Raw genomic sequence first — 21,876 nt, 5'->3', positions numbered from 1 at the left:
ATACTCTATGTGCTTCACTTATATCTTTTGAGCTATATAGTTTTTGCTCTAGTGCTTCACTTATATCTTTTAGAGCACGGTGGTGGATTTGTTTTATAAAAACTATTGTTCTTTCATGCTTCACTTATATTATTTTTAGAGTCCTACAAAACAGCATGGTAATTTGCTTTAATTATGATAGGCATCCAAGATTAGTAAAAAAAATCTTATGAGTGTGTTGAATACTATGAGAAGTTTGATGCTTGATAATTGTTTTGAGATATGAAGATGGTGATATTAGAGTCATGCTAGTTGAGTAGTTGTGGATTTGAGGAATACTTGTGTTAAAGTTTCTGATTCCCGTAGCATGCGCGTATGGTGAACCGTTATGTGATGAAGTCGGAGCATGATTTATTTATTGATTGTCTTCCTTATGAGTGGCGGTCGGGGACGAGCGATGGTCTTTTCCTACCAATCTATCCCCCTAGGAGCATGCGCGTAATACTTTGCTTCGATAACAAATAGATTTTTGCAACAAGTATATGAGTTCTTTATGACTAATGTTGAGTCCATGGATTATACGCACTCTCTTCCTTCCACCATTGCTGGCCTCTCTAATACCGCGCACTTTTCGCCGATATCATACACCCACCTTATACCTTCCTCAAAACAGCCACCATACCTACCTATCATGGCATTTCCATATACATTCTGAGATATATTGCCATGCAACTTACCACCGTTCCGTTTACTATGACATGCTCCATCATTGTCATATTGCTTTGCATGATCATGTAGTTGACATCGTATTTGTGGCAAAGCCACCGTTCGTAATTCTTTCATGCATGTCACTCTTGATTCATTGCATATCCCGGTACACTGTCGGAGGCATTCACATAGAGTCATATTTTGTTCTAAGTATTGAGTTGTACGTAATAAAACTGTGATGATCATCATTATTAGAGCATTGTCCCAAGTGGGGAAATGATGATGGAGACTATGATTCCCCCACAAGTCGGGATGAGACTCCAGACAAAAAAAATGATGAGAGAAAAAGAGAGAAGGGACAATGCTACTATCCTTTTTCCACACTTGTGCTTCAAAGTAGCACCATGATCTTCATGATAGAGAGTCTCCTATGATATCACTTTCATATACTAGTGGGAATTTTTCATTATAGAACTTGGCTTATATATTCCAATGATGGGCTTCCTCAAAATGCCCTAGGTCTTCATGAGCAAGTGAGTTGGATGCACACCCACTTAGTTTCTTTTGTTGAGCTTTCATATGCTTATAGCTCTAGTGCATCCGTTGCATGGCAATCCCTACTCACTCACATTGATATCTATTGATGGGCATCTCCATAGCGCGTTGATACGCCTAGTTGATGTGAGACTATCTTCTCCTTTTTGTCTTCTCCACAACCACCATTATATTCCACATATAGTGCTATGTCCATGGCTCACGCTCATGTATTGCGTGAAGATTGAAAAAGTTTGAGAACACCAAAAGTATGAAACAATTGCTTGGCTTGTCATCGGGGTTGTGCATGATTTAAATACTTTGTGTGGTGAAGATAGAGCATAGCCAGACTATATGATTTTGTAGGGATAAATTTCTTTGGCCATGTTATTTTGAGAAGACATGATTGCTTAGTTAGTATGCTTGAAGTATTATTATTCTATGTCAATATTAAACGTTTATCTTGAATCTATCGGATCTGAATATTCATACCACAAGCAAGAGAATTACATTGAAAATTATGCTAAGTAGCATTCCACATCAAAAATTCTGTTTTTATCATTTACCTACTCGAGGACGAGCAGGAATTAAGCTTGGGGACGCTTGATACGTCTCCAACGTATCTATAATTTTTTATTGTTCCATGCTATATTATATTCTGCTTTGGATGTTTAATGGGCTTTGTTATACACTTTAATATTATTTTTGGGACTAACCTATTAACCGGAGGCCCAACCCAAATTGCTGTTTTTTGCCTATTTCAGTGTTTTGCAGAAAAAGGATATCAAACGGAGTCCAAAAGGAATGAAACCTTCGGGAACATGATTTTCGAAACAAACGTGATCCAGAGGACTTGAGTCTACGCAAAGCAATCAACGAGGAGAGCACGAGGCAGGGGGCGCGCCTACCCCCCAGGCGCGCCCTCCACCCTCGTGGGGCCCACGTTGCGCCACCGACGTACTTCTTCCTCCTATATATACCTACGTACCCCCAAATTATCAGAGATGGAGCCAAAACCCTATTTCCACTGCCGCAACCTTCGGTACCCGTGAGATCCCATCTTGGGGCCTTTTCCGGCGCTCCGCCAGAGGGGGCATTGATCACGGAGGGCTTCTACATCAACACCATAGCCTCTCCGATGATGTGTGAGTAGTTTACCTCAGACCTTTGGGTCCATAGTTATTAGCTAGATGGCTTCTTCTCTCTCTTTGGATCTCAATACAAAGTTCTCCTCGATCTTCTTGGAGATCTATTCGATGTAATCTTCTTTTGCGGTGTGTTTGTCGAGATCCGATGAATCGTGGGTTTATGATCAAGATTACCTATGAACAATATTTGAATCTTCCCTGAATTCTTTTATGTATGATTGGTTATCTTTGCAAGTCTCTTCAAATTATCAGTTTGGTTTGGCCTACTAGATTGATCTTTCTTGCAATGGGAGAAGTGCTTAGCTTTTGGTTCAATCTTGCGGTGCTCGATCCTAGTGACAGAAAGGGAAACGACACGTATTGTATTGTTGCCATCGAGGATAAAAAGATGGGGTTTATATCATATTGCATGAGTTTATCCCTCTACATCATGTCATCTTACTTAAAGCATTACTCTGTTCTTATGAACTTAATACTCTAGATGCATGCTGGATAGCGGTCGATGTGTGGAGTAATAGTTGTAGACGCAGAATCGTTTCGGTCTACTTGTCGCGGACGTGATGCCTATATACATGATCATACCTAGATATTCTCATAACTATGCTCAATTCTATCAATTGCTCGACAGTAATTCGTTTACCCACCGTAATACTTATGCTATCTTGAGAGAAGCCACTAGTGAAACCTATAGCCCCGGGTCTATCTTCCATCATATTAATCTTCCAATACTTAGTTATTTTTATTACCTTTTATTTTACATTGCATCTTTATTTCCCTTTATCATAAAAATACCAAAAAATTTATCTTATCATATCTATCAGATCTCACTCTCGTAAGTGACCTTGAGGGATTGACAACCCCTTTATCGCGTTGGTTGCGAGGTTCTTATTTGTTTGTGTAGGTGTGAGGGACTCGTGCGTGATCTCCTACTGGATTGATACCTTGTTTCTCAAAAACTGAGGGAAATACTTACGCTACTTTACTGCATCACCCTTTCCTCTTCAAGGGAAAACGAACGCAGTGCTCAAGAGGTAGCACTCGTGCACAAGTAAAGGGGTACAAAGGTGTTCCCCTACTTTCGTACACCGACAGGAGCCCCGGGGCCTGGGCCACACATAAGCGCGACACATTGTTGGGCCAGGCCCAGAACGGTGCGCGGGCAGGCGGGGCGGATTTTCACCGCAGTAACTCTTCGTCCGCTGCGCTTCCCCACGACCCGCGTTGGACATGCGTCATGGAGGATCGTGCATTACGTGGGCGGCATGCGTGGGGCAGTTTCCGCACACATGCGTCACATCGTGGTAAAGAGGCGGCTCATGCTTCCCCATAAAAAGAGGGAGGCGTGGAGGCATGGCTCATTTACTGAATGGGCTCGGGTCGTAGTCTTCGAGGCTTCCACGCCCCATGATCACGGGGCGGGGAATGGTCGTCTCACAAGTCTTTTCGGTCCTGCTCGCCCGCCATGCATCCTCCATGCAAGTGGCAGGTGGCGGAGGCGGGAAACTAGGCCGTCGCTGATTGGGGCAGCGGGTCGGTCCCTATTCCCTGCGCCTCTGGTGGCTGGATTGGATGAGTGGGGCGGCCGAGCCTCGACCCCGCCTCTTTATAAGGAGGGGGAGGGAGGGCATCATCCCACATTCCTTCCGCATCCATCCTTTTTCACCTTTGCTTCTTCCCTCCATCTACCATGGCGAGAGGAGGTGCTGGGCCTTCGACGGTGGCGGCTAGGGTCGCTGCTCGCCAGCGTGTCCATCCTTCCCACGAGCCCGCGGTGGCGGAGCCAGCCACGAGAGGAAGGGGGAGGGTGCGTGGCCGAGGTCGCATCGGCGGCTGGGGGAGAGGGGGACGAGGTGGCGCGGCGGCCGTGCCTCTGCCAGCGGTGCCCCCTGTGATGGAGGGTCGTGTCGGGGACCGGCCCCGTGAATTCTTTATAAGGCTGCGCCGGCCACGGCATCGTCGTCTCCGTCTTCCCACCACCTTCGCCCAGGAGATGGAGCTCGATCCGCCCCAGACCCTCAGATTGCAAATGAGGGGCTGCGAGACCGGCGGCACGCGGGTCGACGTCGACTTCCCTGCTTCGCATGTCATGTATCTCTGCCGTGGATGGAAGACATTTGCTCGCATCCATAGCCTGATGTTGCGGCTCGTCCTCTACTTCAAGTTAACAGAGGGCGACCTCCTCTCCATCAAGGTCTTAAGAGATCTTGGAACTGGCCTGAAGTGCTGCGTGGAGAGCTCCTCCGACGATGAAGATTCCTCCTCGAGTGAGAGCGACGAGGAGGACAGCGACAGCGACGACGAGGGTAATAGGCGGGAGGATGACGGGTCCGACTAGGTATCGGACCTGCCGCCCCCGGGGGGGTGGCGGCAGCAGCAGCATCTGCACCGGGCCCCTTGGACTTCTCGGGGTCGCCTCCTGGGGCGGCTGGCGTAGGAGGCCCGGAGAAGGCGAAGAAGGCGGGTGGCCGGCCGTCAAGTCGGAGTACGCGGGCACCGACGCCTTCGTCGCGTATTGCCGGTCCTGCCGCCTCGTCTTCCAGCTCTTCTCCCGTCATCATCATCACCAGCCTTTCTCTGGGACGGCCACCGGGATGTCCTCCTGGCGCCTTCTGCTCCTCGCACCTCGGCTAGGCGCTCCTTTCACCCTCCTGCTGTCTTGTTTCACCTCCTGAGGAGAGGGACAAGAAAGGGATTACGGGCACCTTATCTCTTTTTAGTTTGTAAGCCTGCAGGCACTTGTTAGATTTGAAACTTGTAATCCCCTTGCTCATGTTTTTCTTTCCGTATGAACTGTACCTAAATGGGACGTTTTTAATGAAAAAGGGTGTTTGTCGGGTTCTTTGTGCATGAGCGAGGCTCGTGCCAAGGAAAGAATCCTTGTTATTTTTAAGATAAACAGTGTCGCCCGGCAACAGGCCTTGCCATCCCCCCGCTTTGGTCGGCCGTCCTCACGCTCTCGGCGGAGGCAGGGGCGAAGCAGGGTTAGGTCCCTCGTTCAGTTCTCTTGCCACTGGGACTATGACCAAGTTCCGACCCAGGGGATAGTTCTTGGGTACGGGAAAAGGGGAGCACGGTGGTTTTAAGAATATAAACAAGGTTTCATATGTCCCAGTTCTATACGGAAGTGCATAACACGGGATAGAAGACTTATCTGAATCCACAGCCCCCCAGCAACCTTGGTTTGCTGTGGTTTGATCCTTGTGTCTTCGGCCCCCGGCGGTCTGGCTTGCCGGGGCCGGATCGCCGGTCCATCCTCTTCCTCCCAAGCGGCTCAGGAGATATGCCCACGTGCCCTGCGAACCAAAGAGGATAGAAAGACGCACACTCGACCTCTAGGCTAGGGGTTAGTCGCCGCTAAGCACTATCAACCCTAACCGAGGAAGAGACTTGACCTAGCATGCATGATATAGCTTAGGGCGCCAGCGCTTCGTTTATTTATGCTCAGGGTCTGCACCTGGCTTTGTATAGAGGGTTACATGCCTTGTTGGCAAAGCTTGTACAAAAGGGTGGCTTGCCGGGAGGCCCGACAAGCCGCGCCTTATGGGTAAAACTTGCAAAGATGCTCGATGTTCCAGGAGTTGCTCACTGGGACAGCATCTTCGGTCTCCAGGCAGACAGTGGCGGGCCTGGTGACTCGTATTACCCGATAAGGGCTTTCCCACTTCGGCGTCAACTTGTTGGAATTCTTGGCCAACTGAATGCGCCGAAGAACAAGGTCGCCTTCCTCAAAGCTTCAGGCATGGACCTTGCAGCTATGGTAGCGGTGCAAGGCCTGCGGGTAGCGTGCCGCTCTCACAGCCGCCCGAAGACGATCTTCCTCAAGGAGCATTGCGTCATCTTGCCGCAATTGCTCTTGCTCAAGCTCATCATAAGCGAGCACTCGAGGTGACCCATATATGAGTTCCGTGGGAAGAACTGCTTCTGCCCCATATACTAGGGCAAAGGGTGTCTTGTCGGTGGCTCGATTTGGCGTCGTCCGGATCGACCAAAGAACCGTCGGCAACTCATCAATCCAGTGCCTTACGCTCTTGTGCAGCTTGTCAAAAGTCTTCGTTCTCAGGCCTCGCAACACTTCAGCATTTGCCCTCTCCGCTTGGCCGTTGCTTCGTGGATGTGCCACGGAAGCAAAACAGACCATTCTGACAAGGTCTTGAATGTATTGCATGAAGGTGTGGCTTGTGAACTGCGTGCCGTTGTCGGTGATGACTTTGTTTGGCACACCAAAACGACAGACTAGTCCCTTGAAGAACTTGATGGCTGACTGTGCTGTCACCTTCCTCACCGGTTCCACCTCCGGCCACTTTGTGAACTTGTCGATTGCAACGTACAAGTACTCAAAGCCCCCGACAGCACAGGGGAAGGGGCCCAGTATGTCGAGCCCCCAGACCGAAAACGGCCAGCAGAGAGGGATTGTTTGAAGGGCTTGAGCTGGTTGATGAAGCTTCTTTGAATGGAACTGACACGCTTCACACTTGGTTACTAGTTCCATTGCATCCTGAAGGGCGGTGGGCCAGAAGAAACCTCGCCGGAATGCCTTGCCGGCAAGGGCCCTCAACCCTATGTGGGAGCCACATATGCCTCCATGTATCTCTGCCAACAGCTCCAGTCCTTCCTCCCGGGGGATGCACTTCAATTTCACACTATACGGTCTTCTTCTGTACAGGACGTTATCGATGAACTGGTACAAGGCAGACCGACGGGCTACTTTTTCCGCTTCTTCCTGCTCCTCAGGAAGTTCCCCTGTCTGGAGGAAATGGACGGTATGATGTGCCCATGCTGGAGCCTTGGGCTTGACGGCAAGGACCAAAGGCATCTCTTCCGCCATGGGGGCAGCTGTCTCTACGGCCAGGGCTTGGCGCCCTGCCGGAGCCAGCCGTCCCTCGGCAGGCTCAGGATTCGCGGCAACACCCTTGTCAGCAGCCCCTGGGGGCTCGGCGGGAAAGTACCTTGTCGGGGCCTGACTTCCTGCGCTTGTTCTGCTCTGTTGATGGCTCGACGGATGGTTGAGTTAACCGAAGCAAAAAGGTACCTGGTTCCACAGGTAGCTTGAATGTCGCGCGCTTTGATAGGTAGTCAGCGATGTCGTTCTCCACTCGGGGAACATGCTCCGCTTGTATACCGTCGAAGCGCTCCTCCAGTTTCCTCACCTCATCTACGTAGTCCTCCATCAACGGACTCTGATAATCCTTGTTAACTTGTCTGACGACAAGCTGTGAATCACCCCTGACGATGAGCTTTTTCACCCCGAGGTCTGCCGCGATCCTGAGACCGGCAAGCAGCCCCTTGTATTCAGCGGTATTGTTTGTGGACATCTCCCTGGGAAAGTGCATCTGGATCAGATACATGAGGTGCTCTCCGGTGGGTGCGACAAGCAGCACACCGGCACCGGCGCCTTACAGCGAGAAAGCCCCATCAAAGTACATGATCCAGTCGCGGCTTGCTTCCTTGCCGGGGAGAGCGGTCTCCTGGATTTCTTCGTCGGGTGTCGAGGTCCATTCTGCAATGAAATCCGCCAAGACTCTACTCTGCATTGTTGAGGTATTTTCAAACTTCAACCCAGCTCGACAACTCCAAGGCCCATTCCACAATCCTTCCGGTCTCATTTGGGTTGTGCAGTATCCGTTGCAACGGGAGGCGAGTGACGATAGTGATCTCGTGGGCTTGGAAGTAATGACGCAGCTTCCTCAAGGCCATAAGGAGGCCGAAGAGCAATTTTTGCACACCAGAGTACCTTGACCTAGCCCCCTGCAAGAGGGAGCTGACAAAGTAAACTAGTTGCTGCATCACCTTCTTCTGCACCACTTCACTTGACTGCGCAGGCACTACTCATATGACGTCAGACTCTGCCAGAGGCCTCGCCTTGCCGGCACCAGGGCCTGCCGGGGGAATCTCTGGCTTGCCATCTGCCAGTCCTGCCATTGCCACTGCCTCCTCATCGACTCCTCTCTGTGCTACCAGTGCGGCGATGACCACTTGATTCGTTGCCGCTAGATACAGCAGCAACGGCTCTTGTGGTTTAGGCGCAACCAGTATTGGTGTGGAGGAAAGGTATTTCTTCAGATCCTGCAACGCCGCCTCGGCTTCTGGGGTCCACTCCATTGGGCCTGCCTTCTTCAAGATTTTGAAAAAGGGGAGGGCGCGCTCGGCGGACTTGGAGATGAATCGGCTCGTGGCGGCAACGCAGCCAATGAGCCGATGCACATCCTTGATCCACTTGGGCGCCTCAATCTGTTCAATAGCCTTGATCTTGTCTGGGTTTGCCTCGATCCCGTGCTGCGACACAAAGAACCCGAGAAGCTTGCCGGACGGAACGCCGAAGACACACTTCTCAGGGTTCAGCTTCAGGTTGATCTTGCGCAGGTTGGCAAACGTCTCTTCCAGGTCTTGTCCAAGAGTTGCCCTGTCCTTGGTTTTGACCACTGTGTCATCCTTGTATGCTTCCATATTTCTATGGATCTGGGGTTCAAAACCAATTTGGACCGCTCTTGCAAACATCGAGCCAGCACTCTTCAACCCAAAAGGCATCCGTAAAAAGCAATACGTACCACATGGGGTGATGAATGTTGTCTTCTCTTCATCTTCTTTTGTCATGAAGATCTGGTGGTAGCCCGAGTAGTCGTCGAGGAATGACAACAGATCACACCCGGCCGTGGAGTCAACAATCTGGTTGATGTGCGGCAACGGGAAGGGGTCCTTGGGACAAGCCCTATTGATATCTGTGTAGTCAATACACAGCCTCCACTTCCCATTTGCCTTGCGCACCACCACCGGATTGGCCAACCACGTCGGATGGAGCACTCCTTTCACCAAACCTGCTGCTTCCAACTTCCTGATCTCCTCTGTGATGAACTCCTGCCTTTCCAGAGCCTGCTTCCTGACCTTCTACTTGACGGGCCGCGCATGAGGACAGACAGCAAGGTCGTGCTCAATAACCTCCCTGGGAACACCGGGGATGTCGGATGCTTGCCATGCAAACGCGTCGACATTCACCCGCAGGAAGGTGACGAGCGCGCCTTCCTATTTGCTGTCAAGGGTGGAGCTTACGGTGAAAGCCCCTCCCGTGCCATCCTCCCTAACAGACACCTTCTTGGTCTGCGGCGGCTCAGCTCTACATTTCTTGCTCTTGCCGGTGGAGCTCTCTGGCACATCCTCGACGGTAGCACAACACTTCGAAGAGGTGCGCATGCCGGAGTGGGTGCCAGAGGTCTTGCCGGTCTTCTTTTTCCCTGTCCGGGGTCTCCAGCGTGGTGGCGCTGCTCGTCGCGTGCACCCTGGGAAGAGCGCGCTATGGGCGCCGGCGTGGGCGTCTTGGAGGTTGCTGCGCCGCCCGTGGGTGGCACAACGACACTCCTGGAGGGCCCCGCGCCGCCTGCGGGGGCCTCAGCTCCGTCTTTGGATTTGGCGGCTTGCGGCCCGTCGCCTGGCGCATGAACGACGCCGCTCGCCAGGCTCCGACTGTCAGAGCGATGCCGGTGCTCACGGACTGCGGCCCGGGTCTTGTCCGCGACTGGCCCGCTGCTCGTCCGCACTGGCACGGGCCGTTCGGCTCCCGACGAGCCGATCGCCGTGATCGTCTTCTTCTTGGGAGCCATGGCGATGAAGAACTGCTAGGCAACCTACTAGACAAGATTCTCACAATTGCGCCCCCTACCTGGCGCGCCAAACATGTCGGTGGGACACGACACCTATGGGATCACGAGAATCCCTACTACGGTTGTCGGGGCGCGGGGTTGTGAGAAGAGCAGGATTAACTGTCAGCAGAAGGATCGTTTACCCAGGTTCGGGCCGCGAGGATGCGTAAAACCCTAGTCCTGCTTTGGTGTGTATTTGAGAGAGTTCTTGAGATCTCGAACTAGCTATGGTGGCTGCGTAGTTCAAAAGAGCCGAATCCCTCTCCAGTATGCCATGGGCCTCCTTTTGTAGTCGAAAGGGGCTGCCACAGTGGCACACAGGAGGTGGAAAGGCCTACAGTACTGTGAGCTTATCGCCCGTACTACAGGACAAGACGCATTTAATGCGTCGCTTAGGTGTCCCCTAGCTTTATCGGGGACGGGAAGCGAGGCCCTCCCGTCCGTCGCCGCTCCTCTTCGCTTCGACACGCGCCCTGGCCAGCGATGCATGCGGCGCCACATAGGCAGGCAAGCAGCTGAGGTGGCGCAGTGGTAGGGTCTTCACGAAGATCTGCATGCCGCCACGCAGGCACTTGCTGATCTGGCCTGGAACCTGCATGTTGCCACACAGGTGCCAGCCCAACTGGTCGGCCTCCCAGCTGCATGCGAACGGCGGTAGAAACTTGGCTGGTGCGGGCCTGGTAGTGGCCCCGCTGATATGCTCGGCATGGGCCTTGCCGGGGGCCTGACAAGGGTCTTGCCGTGGCGCGCAGTCGTCCCCGGCAAGGATCTTGCCGGGAGGGCCTTGTGGCCTTCCTCGGCAAGGATGTCGCCAAGGGTCGCCGTCTTCTGGTCCTCATCTGATCTTGTGTGTTTATGTGCTTGACAAAGATCTGCATGCCACCACGGAGGTGCCTCCCGAGCCCTGGTCCCAACGTAGTTGGTTGGGTTGGAACCTGTGGGCTCAAGGGTGGCTCACTCCGTTGGTGTGGGCGAGCTGCCCCGGCAAGGATCTTGCCGGAGCCGCTGAGGCTGCCCCGGCAAGGGTCTTGCCGGGGGAACCTGCTCCATCCCTCTGCTTCTTTGTGTTCTTGGCCATGGCATTGTCTTGGGCTTCGGCTTCTCTCCGGCCCCCTCCTCTGCCCTACTTAGTGTGGCCGTGGCGCGCGTCTCCGAAACCATCATGCTTTCGTACACCGTGAGCGTTCCTACCGAAACCATCATGCTTGTTGTGAGAAGCTTTGGTTTGTGAGAAGCATATAACCAAACCTGTTCCAAATGGGACAAAAAATTGCCACGACATGGTGATGCCGCTCCATGATAGCATGCCAAGTTTCATGAATTTCAGACGAGTTTTGGATTTACTAGATTTTGAAAAGCAGGTATCTCAATGTTCCCATTTCTTGCCTGGGACCTAAGCATGCACCCAAGAACAAAATATTTGATTTTTCAACCAATTTATATGCACCGGAGCATGTGCATGTAGTTCAAATTTGAATTATGCACATAAATGTATTAAAAACTCACTTAATGCATAAAAATGTCCAGACAAACCCCGAAAAATCACAAAAAATAACACAGCACTCCTGTTGTTCTATGTTGACACGAGAAAAAAATTTGAAAGCAATAAGAGGCAATGGATATCGTTTCGTCCCCAAAGTTGGGGCGTTCCCTACAGAAACAATCATGCTTGTTGTGAGAAGCTCTGGTTTGTCAGAAGCATATATCCAAACCTGCCCCAAATGGGACAAGAAAATTACCACGGCATGTTGATGCCGCTCCATGATAGCATGCCAAGTTTCATGAATTTCAGACTAGTTTTAGATTTACTAGAATTTAAAAACCTGGTATCTCAATGTTTGCGGCCGAGTGACGGTGGCAGGGTGTTTGACATTCATTCCCATTTCTTGCATGGGACCTAAGCATGCACACAAGGACAAAAGATTTGATTTTTCAACCAATTTATATGCACTGGAGCATGTGCATGTAGTTCAAATTTGAATTATGCACATAAATGCATTGAAAACTCACTTAATGCATAAAAATGTCGAGAAGAACCCCGAAAAATCACAAAAAATAACAGAACACTCCTGTTGTTCTATGTTGACACGAGAAAAAAATTTGAAAGTAATAAGAGGCAATGGATATCACTTCGTCCCCAATGTTGGGTCATTCCCTACCGAAACCATCATGCTTGTTGTGAGAAGCTCTGGTTTGTGAGAAGCATATACCCAAACCTGCCCCAAATGGGACATAAATTTTACCACGCCATGTTGATGTCGCTCCATGATAGCATGCCAAGTTTCATGAATTTCTGACGAGTTTTGGATTTACTAGAATTTAAAAACCAGGTATCTCAATGTTTGCGGCCGAGTGACGGTGGCAGGGTGTGACATTAATTCCCATTTCTTGCATGGGACCTAAGCATGCACCCAAGGACAAAGATTTGATTTTACAACGAATTTATATGCACCGGAGCATGTGCATGTAGTTAAAATTTGAATTATGCACATAAATGCATTGAAAACTCACTTACTGCATAAAAATGTCCAAGCGAGAAAAATCACAAAAAATTACACAACACTCCTGTAGATCTATGTTGACACGAGAACAAATTTGAAAGCAATAAGAGGCAATGCATATTGTTTCGACCCCAGAGTTGGGGCGTTCCCTACCGAAACCATCATGCTTGTTGTGAGAAGCTCTGGTTTGTGAGAAGCATATACCCAAACCTACCCCAAATGGGACAAAAATTTACCACGGCACGTTGATGCCGCTCCATGATAGCATGCCAAGTTTCATGAATTTCAGACAAGTTTTGGATTACTTGAATTTAAAAACTAGGTTTCTCAATGTTTGCGGCTGAGTGACGGTGGCAGGGTGTTTGACATTCATTCCTATTTCTTGCATGTGACCTAAGCATGCACCCAAGGACAAAAGATTTGATTTTTCAACCAATTTATATGCACCGAAGCACGTGCATGCAGTTCAAATTTGAATTATGCACATAAATGCATTGAAAACTCACTTAATGCATAAAATGTCCAAGCAAGCCCTTAAAAATCACGAAAAATAACACAACACTCCTGTTGTTCTATGTTGACACGAGAAAAAATTTGAAAGCAAAAAGAGGCAATGGATATCGTTTCGTCCCCAATGTTGGGGCGTTCCCTACCGAAACCATCATGCTTGTTGTGAGAAGCTCGATATTGTGAGAAGCATATAACCAAACCTGCCCCAAATGGGACAAATATTTTACCACGCCATGTTGATGCCGCTCCATGATAGCATGTCAAGTATAATGAATTTCAGAGGAGTTTTGATTTACTAGAATTTAAAAACTAGGTATCTCAATGTTTGCGGCCGAGTGACAGTGGTAGGGTGTTTGACATTCATTCCCATTTCTTGCATGAGACCTAAGCATGCACCCAAGGACGAAAGATTTGATTTTTCAACAAATTTATATGCGCCGGAGCATGTGCATGTAGTTCAAATTTGAATTATGCACATAAATGCATTGAGAACTCACTTAATGCATAAAAATGTCCAGACGAACCCCAAAAAATCACAAAAAATAACACAACACTCCTGTTGTTCAATGTTGACACGAGAAAAAATCTGAACACAATAAGAGGCAATGGATATCGTTTCATCCCCAAAGTTGGGGCGTTCCCTACCGAAACCATCATGCTTGTTGTGAGAAGCTCTGGTTTGTGAGAAGCATATACCCAAACCTGCCCCAGATGGGACAAAAATTTACCATGGCACGTTGATGCCGCTCCATGATAGCATGCCAAGTTTCATGAATTTCAGACAAGTTTTGGATTACTTGAATTTAAAAACTAGGTATCTCAATGTTTGCGGCTGAGTGACGGTGGCAGGGTGTTTGACATTCATTCCCATTTCTTGCATGGGACCTAAGCATGCACCCAAGGACAAAATATTTGATTTTTCAACCAATTTATATGCACCGCAGGATGTGCATGTAGTTCAAATTTGAATTATGCACATAAATGCATTGAGAACTCAATTAATGCATAAAAATGTCCAAGCGAGCCCTGAAAAATCACAAAAAATAACACAACACTCCTGTTGTTCAATGTTGACACGAGAAAATATTTGAACACAACAAGAGGCAATGGATATCGTTTCATCCCCAAAGTTGGGGCGTTCCCTACCGAAACCATCATGCTTGTTGTGAGAAGCTCTGGTCGGTGAGAAGCATATACCCAAACCTGCCCCAAATGGGACAAAAATTTACCACGGCACGTTGATGCCGCTCCATGATAGCATGCCAAGTTTCATGAATTTCAGACAAGTTTTGGATTACTTGAATTTAAAAACTAGGTATCTCAATGTTTGCGGCTGAGTGACGGTGGCAGGGTGTTTGACATTCATTCCCATTTCTTGCATGGGACCTAAGCTTGCACCCAAGGACAAAAGATTTGATTTTTCAACCAATTTATATGCACCGGAGCATGTGCATGTAGTTCAAATTTGAATTATGCACATAAATGCATTGAAAACTCACTTCATCCATAAAAATGTCCAAGCGAGCCCTGAAAAATCACAAAAAATAACACAACACTCCTGTTGTTCAATGTTGACACGAGAAAAATTTGAACGCAATAAGAGGCAATGGATATCGTTTCGTCCCCAAAGTTGGGGTGTTCCCTACCGAAACCATCATGCTTTTTGTGGGAAGCTCTGGTTTGTGAGAAGCATATACACAAACCTGCCCCAAATGGGACAAAAAATGTACCACGACATGATGATGACGCTCCATGATAGCATGCCAAGTTTCATGAATTTCAGATGAGTTTTGGATTTACTACAATTTAAAAACCAGGTATCTCAATGTTTGCGGCCGAGTGACGGTGGCAGGGTGTGACATTCATTCCCATTTCTTGCATGGGACCTAAGCAGGCACCCAAGGACAAATATTTGATTTTTCAATCAATTTATATGCACTGCAGCATGTGCATGTAGTTCAAATTTGAGTTATGCACATAAATATATTGAAAACTCACTTAATGCATAAAAATGTCCAAATGAACCCCGAAAAATCACAAAAAATTTGAAAGCAATAAGAGGCAATGGATATCATTTCATCCCCAAACCTGGGGCGTTCCCTACCGAAACCATCATGCTTGTTGTGAGAAGCTCTGGTTTGTGAGAAGCATATTCCCAAACCTGCCCCAAATGGGACAAAAATGTACCACGACATGTTGATGCCGCTCCATGATAGCATGCCAAGTTTCATGAATTTCAGACGAGTTTTGGATTTACTACAATTTAAAAACCAGGTATCTCAATGTTTGCGGCCGAGTGACGGTGGCAGGGTGTGACATTCATTCCCATTTCTTGCATGGGACCTAAGCATGCACCAAAGGACAAATATTTGATTATTCAACCAATTTATATGCACTGGAGCATGTGCATGTAGTTGAAGTTTGAGTTATGCACATAAATGCATTGAAAACTCACTTAATGCATAAAAATGTCCTAATAAACCCCGAAAAATCAAAAAAAATTACATAACACTCCTGTTGTTCTTTGTTGACATGAGAAAAATTTGAAATCAATAAGAGGCAATGGGTATCGTTTTGTCCCGAAAGTTGGGGCGCTCCCTACCGAAACCTTCATGCTTGTTGTGAGAAGCTCTGGTTTGTGAGAAGCATATACCCAAACCTGCCCCAAATGGGACAAAAATTTACCACGACACGTTGATGCCGCTCCATGATAGCATGCCAACTTTCATGAATTTCAGACAAGTTTTGGATTACTTGAATTTAAAAACTAGGTTTCTCAATGTTTGCGGCTGAGTGACGGTGGCAGGGTGTTTGACATTCATTCCCATTTCTTGCATGGGACCTAAGCATGCACCCAAGGACAAAAGATTTGATTTTTCAACCAATTTATATGCACCGGAGCATGTGCATGTAGTTCAAATTTGAATTATGCACATAAATACATTGAAAACTCACTTAATGCATAAAAATGTCCAAGCGAGCCCTGAAAAATCAGAAAAAATAACACAACACTCCTGTTGTCCTATGTTGACACGAGAAAAAATTTGAAAGCAAAAAGAGGCAATGGATATCGTTTCGTCCCCAATGTTGGGGCGTTCCCTACCGAAACCATCATGCTTGTTGTGAGAAGCTCGATATTGTGAGAAGCATATAACCAAACCTGCCCCAAATGGGACAAAAAATTTACCACGCCTTGTTGATGCCGCTCCATGATAGCATGTCAAGTTTAATGAATTTCAGAGGAGTTTTGATTTACTAGAATTTAAAAACTAGGTATCTCAATGTTTGCGGCCGAGTGACGGTGGTAGGGTGTTTGACATTCATTCCCATTTCTTGCATGAGACCTAAGCATGCACCCAAGGACGAAAGATTTGATTTTACAACCAATTTATATGCACCGAAGCATGTGCATGTAGTTCAAATTTGAATTATGCACCTAAATACATTGAGAACTCACTTAATGCATAAAAATGTCCAGACGAACCCCAAAAAATCACAAAAAATAACACAACACTCATGTTGTTCAATGTTGACACGAGAAAAAATTTGAACGCAATAAGAGGCAATGGATATCGTTTCATCCCCAAAGTTGGGGCGTTCCCTACCGAAACCATCATGCTTGTTGTGAGAAGCTCTGGTTTGTGAGAAGGATATACTCAAACCTGCCCCAAATGGGACAAAAATGTAGCACGACATGTTGATGCCGCTCCATGATAGCATGCCAAGTTTCCTGAATTTCAGACGAGTTATGGATTTACTAGAATTTGAGAACCAGGTATCTCAATGTTTGCGGCCGACTGACGGTGGCAGGGTGTTTGACATTCATTCTCATTTCTTGCATCGGACCTAAGCATGCACCCAAGGACAAAAGATTTGATTTTTCAACCAATTTATATGCACCAGAGCATGTTGATGTAGTTCAAATTTGAATTATGCACATAAATGCTTTGAAAACTCACTCAATGCATAAAAATGTCCAAACGAACCTTAAAAATCATAATAAATAACACAACACTCCTATTGTTCAATGTTGACACGAGGAAAATTTGAAAGCACTAAGAGGTAATGGATATTGTTTCGTCCCCAAAGTTGGGGCGTTTCCTACCGAAACCATCATGCTTGTTGTGAGAAGCTCTGGTTTGTGAGAAGCATATAACCAAACCTGCCCCAAATGGTACAAAAAATTTACCATGCCATGTTGATGCCGCTCCATGATGCATGTCAAGTTTCATAATTTTCAGAGGTGTTTTGATTTACTAGAATTTAAAAACTAGGATTCTCAATGTTTGCGGCCGAGTGACGGTGGCAGGGTGTGACATTCATTCCCATTTCTTGCATGGGACCTAAGCATGCACCCAAGGACAAAAGATTTGATTTTTCAACCAACTTATATGCACCGGAGCATGTGCATATAGTTCAAATATGAATTATGCACATAAATGCATAAAAAACTTACTTAATGCATAAAAATGTCCAAACGGACCCCGAAAAATCACAAAAAATAACACAACACTCCTGTTGTTCTATGTTGACACGAGAAAAAAATTTGAAAGCAAGAAGAGGCAATGGATATCGCATCGCCCCCAAAGTTGGGGTGTTCCCTACCGAAACCATCATGCTTGTTCTGAAAAGCTCTTGTTTGTGAGAAGCATATACCAAAACCTGCCCCAAATGGGACAAAAATTTTACCATGCCATGTTGATGCCGCTCCATGATAGCATGCCAAGTTCCGTGAATTTCAGACGAGTTTTGGATTTACTAGAATTTGAAAACCAGGTATCTCAATGTTTGCGGCCGAGTGACGGTGGTAGGGTGTGACATTCATTCCCATTTCTTGCATGGGACCTAAGCATGCACCCAAAGGACAAATATTTGATTTTTCAACCAATTTATATGCACTGGAGCATGTGCATGTAGTTCAAATTTGAGTTATGCACATAAATGTATTGAAAACTCACTTAATGTATAAAAATGTGCAAATGAACCCCGAAAAATCACAAAAAATAACACAACACTCCTGTTGTTCTATGTTGACATGAGAAAATTTTTGAAATCAATAAGAGGCAATGGATATCGTTTCGTCCCCAAAGTTGGGGCATTCCCTACCGAAAGCATCATGGTTGTTGTGAGAAGCTCTGGTTTGTGAGAAGCATATACCCAAACCTACCCCAAATGGGACAAAAATATACCATGACATGTTGATGCCGCTCCATGATAGCATGCCAAGTTTCATGAATTTCAGACAAGTTTTGGATTTACTAGAATTTAAAAACCAGGTATCTCAATGTTTGCGGCCGAGTGACGGTGGTAGGGTGTTTGACATTCATTCCCATTTCTTGCATGGGTCCTAAGCATGCACCCAAGGACAAAAGATTTGATTTTTCAACCAATTTATATGCACCAGAGCATGTGCATTTAGTTCAAATTTGAATTATGCATATACATGCATTGAAAACTCACTTAATTCATAAAAATGTCCAAACGAACCGCGAAAAATCACAATAAATAACACAACACTGCTATTGTTCGATGTTGACACGAGAAGAAAATTTGAAAGCAATAAGAGGCAATGGATATCGCTTCGTCCCCAAAGTTGGGGCGTTCCCTACCGAAACCATCATGCTTGTTGTGAGATGCTTTGGTTGTGAGAAGCATATACCCAACCCTGCCCCAAATGGGACAAAAAATTTACGACGGCATGTTGATGCCGCTCCATGATAGCATGCCAAGTTTCATGACTTTCAGACGAGTTTTGGATTTACTAGAATTTAAAAACCAGGTATCTCAATGTTTACGGCCGAGTGACGGTGGCAGGGTGTTTGACATTCATTCCCATTTCTTGCATGGGACCTAAGCATGCACCCAAGGACAAAAGATTTGATTTTTCAACCAATTTATATGCACCAGAGCATGTGCATGTAGTTCAAATTTGAATTATGCACATAAATACATTGAAAACTCACTTAATGCATAAAAATGTCCAAACGAACCCCGAAAAATCACAACAAAAAACACCACACTCCTATTGTTCGATGTTGACATGAGAAAAAAAAATTGAAACAATAAGAGGCAATGGATATCGCTTCGTCCCAAAGTTGGGGCATTCCCTACCAAAACCATCATGCTTGATGTGAGAAGCTCTGGTTTGTGAGAAGCATATACCTAAACCTGCCCCAAATGGGACAAAAAAATTATGACGGCATGTTGATGCCGCTCCATGATAGCATTCCTAGTTTCTTGAATTTCTGACAAGTTTTGGATTTACTAGAATCTAAAAACCTGGTATCTCAATGTTTGCGGCTGAGTGACGGTGGCAGGGAGTTTGACATTCATTCCCATTTCTTGCATGGGACCTAAGCATGCACCCCAGGACAAAAGATTTGATTTTCAACCAATTTATCGTCACTGGAGGATGTGCATGTAGTTCAAATTTGAATTATGCACATAAATGCATTGAGAACTCACTTAATGCATAAAAATGTCCAGACGAACCCCAAAAAATCACAAAAAATAACACAACACTCCTGTTGTTCAATGTTAACACGAGAAAAAATTTGAACGCAATAAGAGGCAATGGATATCGTTTGATCCCCAAAGTTGGGGCGTTCCCTACCGAAACCATCATGCTTGTTGTGAGAAGCTCTGGTTTGTGAGAAGCATATACCCAAACCTGCCCCAAATGGGACAAAGATTTACCACGGCACATTGATGCCGCTCCATGATAGCATGCCAAGTTTCATGAATTTCAGACAAGTTTCGGATTACTTGAATTTAAAAACTAGGTTTCTCAATGTTTGCGGCTGAGTGACGGTGGCAGGGCGTTTGACATTCATTCCCATTTCTTGCATGGGACCTAAGCATGCACCCAAGGACAAAAGATTTGATTTTTCAACCAATTTATATGCACCGGAGCATGTGCATGTAGTTCAAATTTGAATTATGCACATAAATGCATTGAAAACTCACTTAATGCATAAAAATGTCCAAGCGAGCCCTGAAAAATCACAAAAAATAACACAACACTCCTGTTGTTCTATGTTGACACGAGAACAAATTTGAAAGCAAAAAGAGGGAATGGATATCGTTTCGTCCCCAATGTTGGGGTGTTCCCTACCGAAACCATCATGCTTGTTGTGAGAAGCTCGATATTGTGAGAAGCATATAACCAAACCTGCCCCAAATGGGACAAAAATTTTACCACGCCATGTTGATGCCGCTCCATGATAGCACGTCAAGTTTAATACATTTCAGAGGAGTTTTGATTTACTAGAATTTAAAAACTAGGTATCACAATGTTTGCGGCCGAGTGACGGCGGTAGGGTGTTTGACATTCATTCCCATTTCTTGCATGAGACCTAAGCATGCACCCAAGGACAAAAGATTTGATTTTTCAACCAATTTATATGCACCGGAGCATGTGCATGTAGTTCAAATTTGAATTATGCACATAAATGCATTAAAAACTCACTTAATGCATAAAAATGTCCAAGCGAGCCCTGAAAAATCACAAAAAATAACACAACACTCCTGTTGTTCAATGTTGACACGAGAAAAAATTTGAACGCAATAAGAGGCAATGGATATCGTTTCATCCCCAAAGTTGGGGCGTTCCCTACCGAAACCATCATGCTTGTTGTGAGAAGCTCTGGTTTGTGAGAAGCATATACCCAAACCTGCCCCAAATGGGACAAAAATTTACCACGGCACGTTGATGCCGCTCCAAGATAGCACGCCAAGTTTCATGAATTTCACACAAGTTTTGGATTACTTGAATTTAAAAACCAGGTATCTCAATGTTTGCGGCCGAGTGACGGTGGTAGGGTGTTTGACATTCATTCCCATTTCTTGCATGGGTCCTAAGCATGCACCCAAGGACAAAAGATTTGATTTTTCAACCAATTTATATGCACCGGAGCAGTGCATGTAGTTCAAATTTGAATTATGCACATAAATGCATTGAAAACTCAATTAATGCATAAAAATGTCCAAGCGAGCCCTGAAAAATCACAAAAAATAACACAACACTCCTGTTGTTCAATGTTGACACGAGAAAAAATTTGAACGCAATAAGAGGCAGTGGATATCGTTTCGTCCCCAAAGTTGGGGCATTCCCTACCGAAACCATCATGCTTGTTGTGGGAATCTCTGGTTTGTGAGAAGCATATACCCAAACCTGCCCCAAATGGGACAAAAATTGTACGACCACATTTTGATGACGCTCCATGATAGCATGCCAAGTTTCATGAATTTAAGACGAGTTTTGGATTTACTACAATTTAAAAACCAGGTATCTCAATGTTTGCGGCCGAGTGACGGTGGCAGGGTGTGACATTCATTCCCATTTCTTACATGGGACCTAATCATTCACCCAAGGACAAATATTTGATTTTTCAACCAACTTATATGCACCGGAGCATGTGCATATAGTTCAAATATGAATTATGCACATAAATGTATTAAAAACTCACTTAATGCATAAAAATGTCCAAACGAACCCCGAAAAATGACAAAAAATAACACAACACTCCTGTTGTTCTATGTTGACACGAGAAAAAAATATGAAAGCAAGAAGAGGCAAGGGATATCACATCGCCCCCAAAGTTGGGGCGTTCCCTACCAAAACCATCATGCTTGTTCTGAGAAGCTCTTGTTTGTAAGAAGCATATACCCAAACATGCCCCAAATGGGACAAATTTTTTACCATGCCATGTTGATGCCACTCCATGATAGCATGCCAAGTTTCATGAATTTCAGACGAGTACTGGGTTTACTAGAATTTGAAAACCAGGTATCTCAATGTTTGCGGCCGAGTGATGGTGGCAGGGTGTTTGACATTCATTCCCATTTCTTGCATGGGTACTAAGC

This window comes from Triticum aestivum, chromosome 3D (genome assembly GCF_018294505.1).
Source record: "Triticum aestivum cultivar Chinese Spring chromosome 3D, IWGSC CS RefSeq v2.1, whole genome shotgun sequence".
Classification (NCBI taxonomy): domain Eukaryota; kingdom Viridiplantae; phylum Streptophyta; class Magnoliopsida; order Poales; family Poaceae; genus Triticum; species Triticum aestivum.
This window is presented reverse-complemented; position numbering follows the sequence as displayed.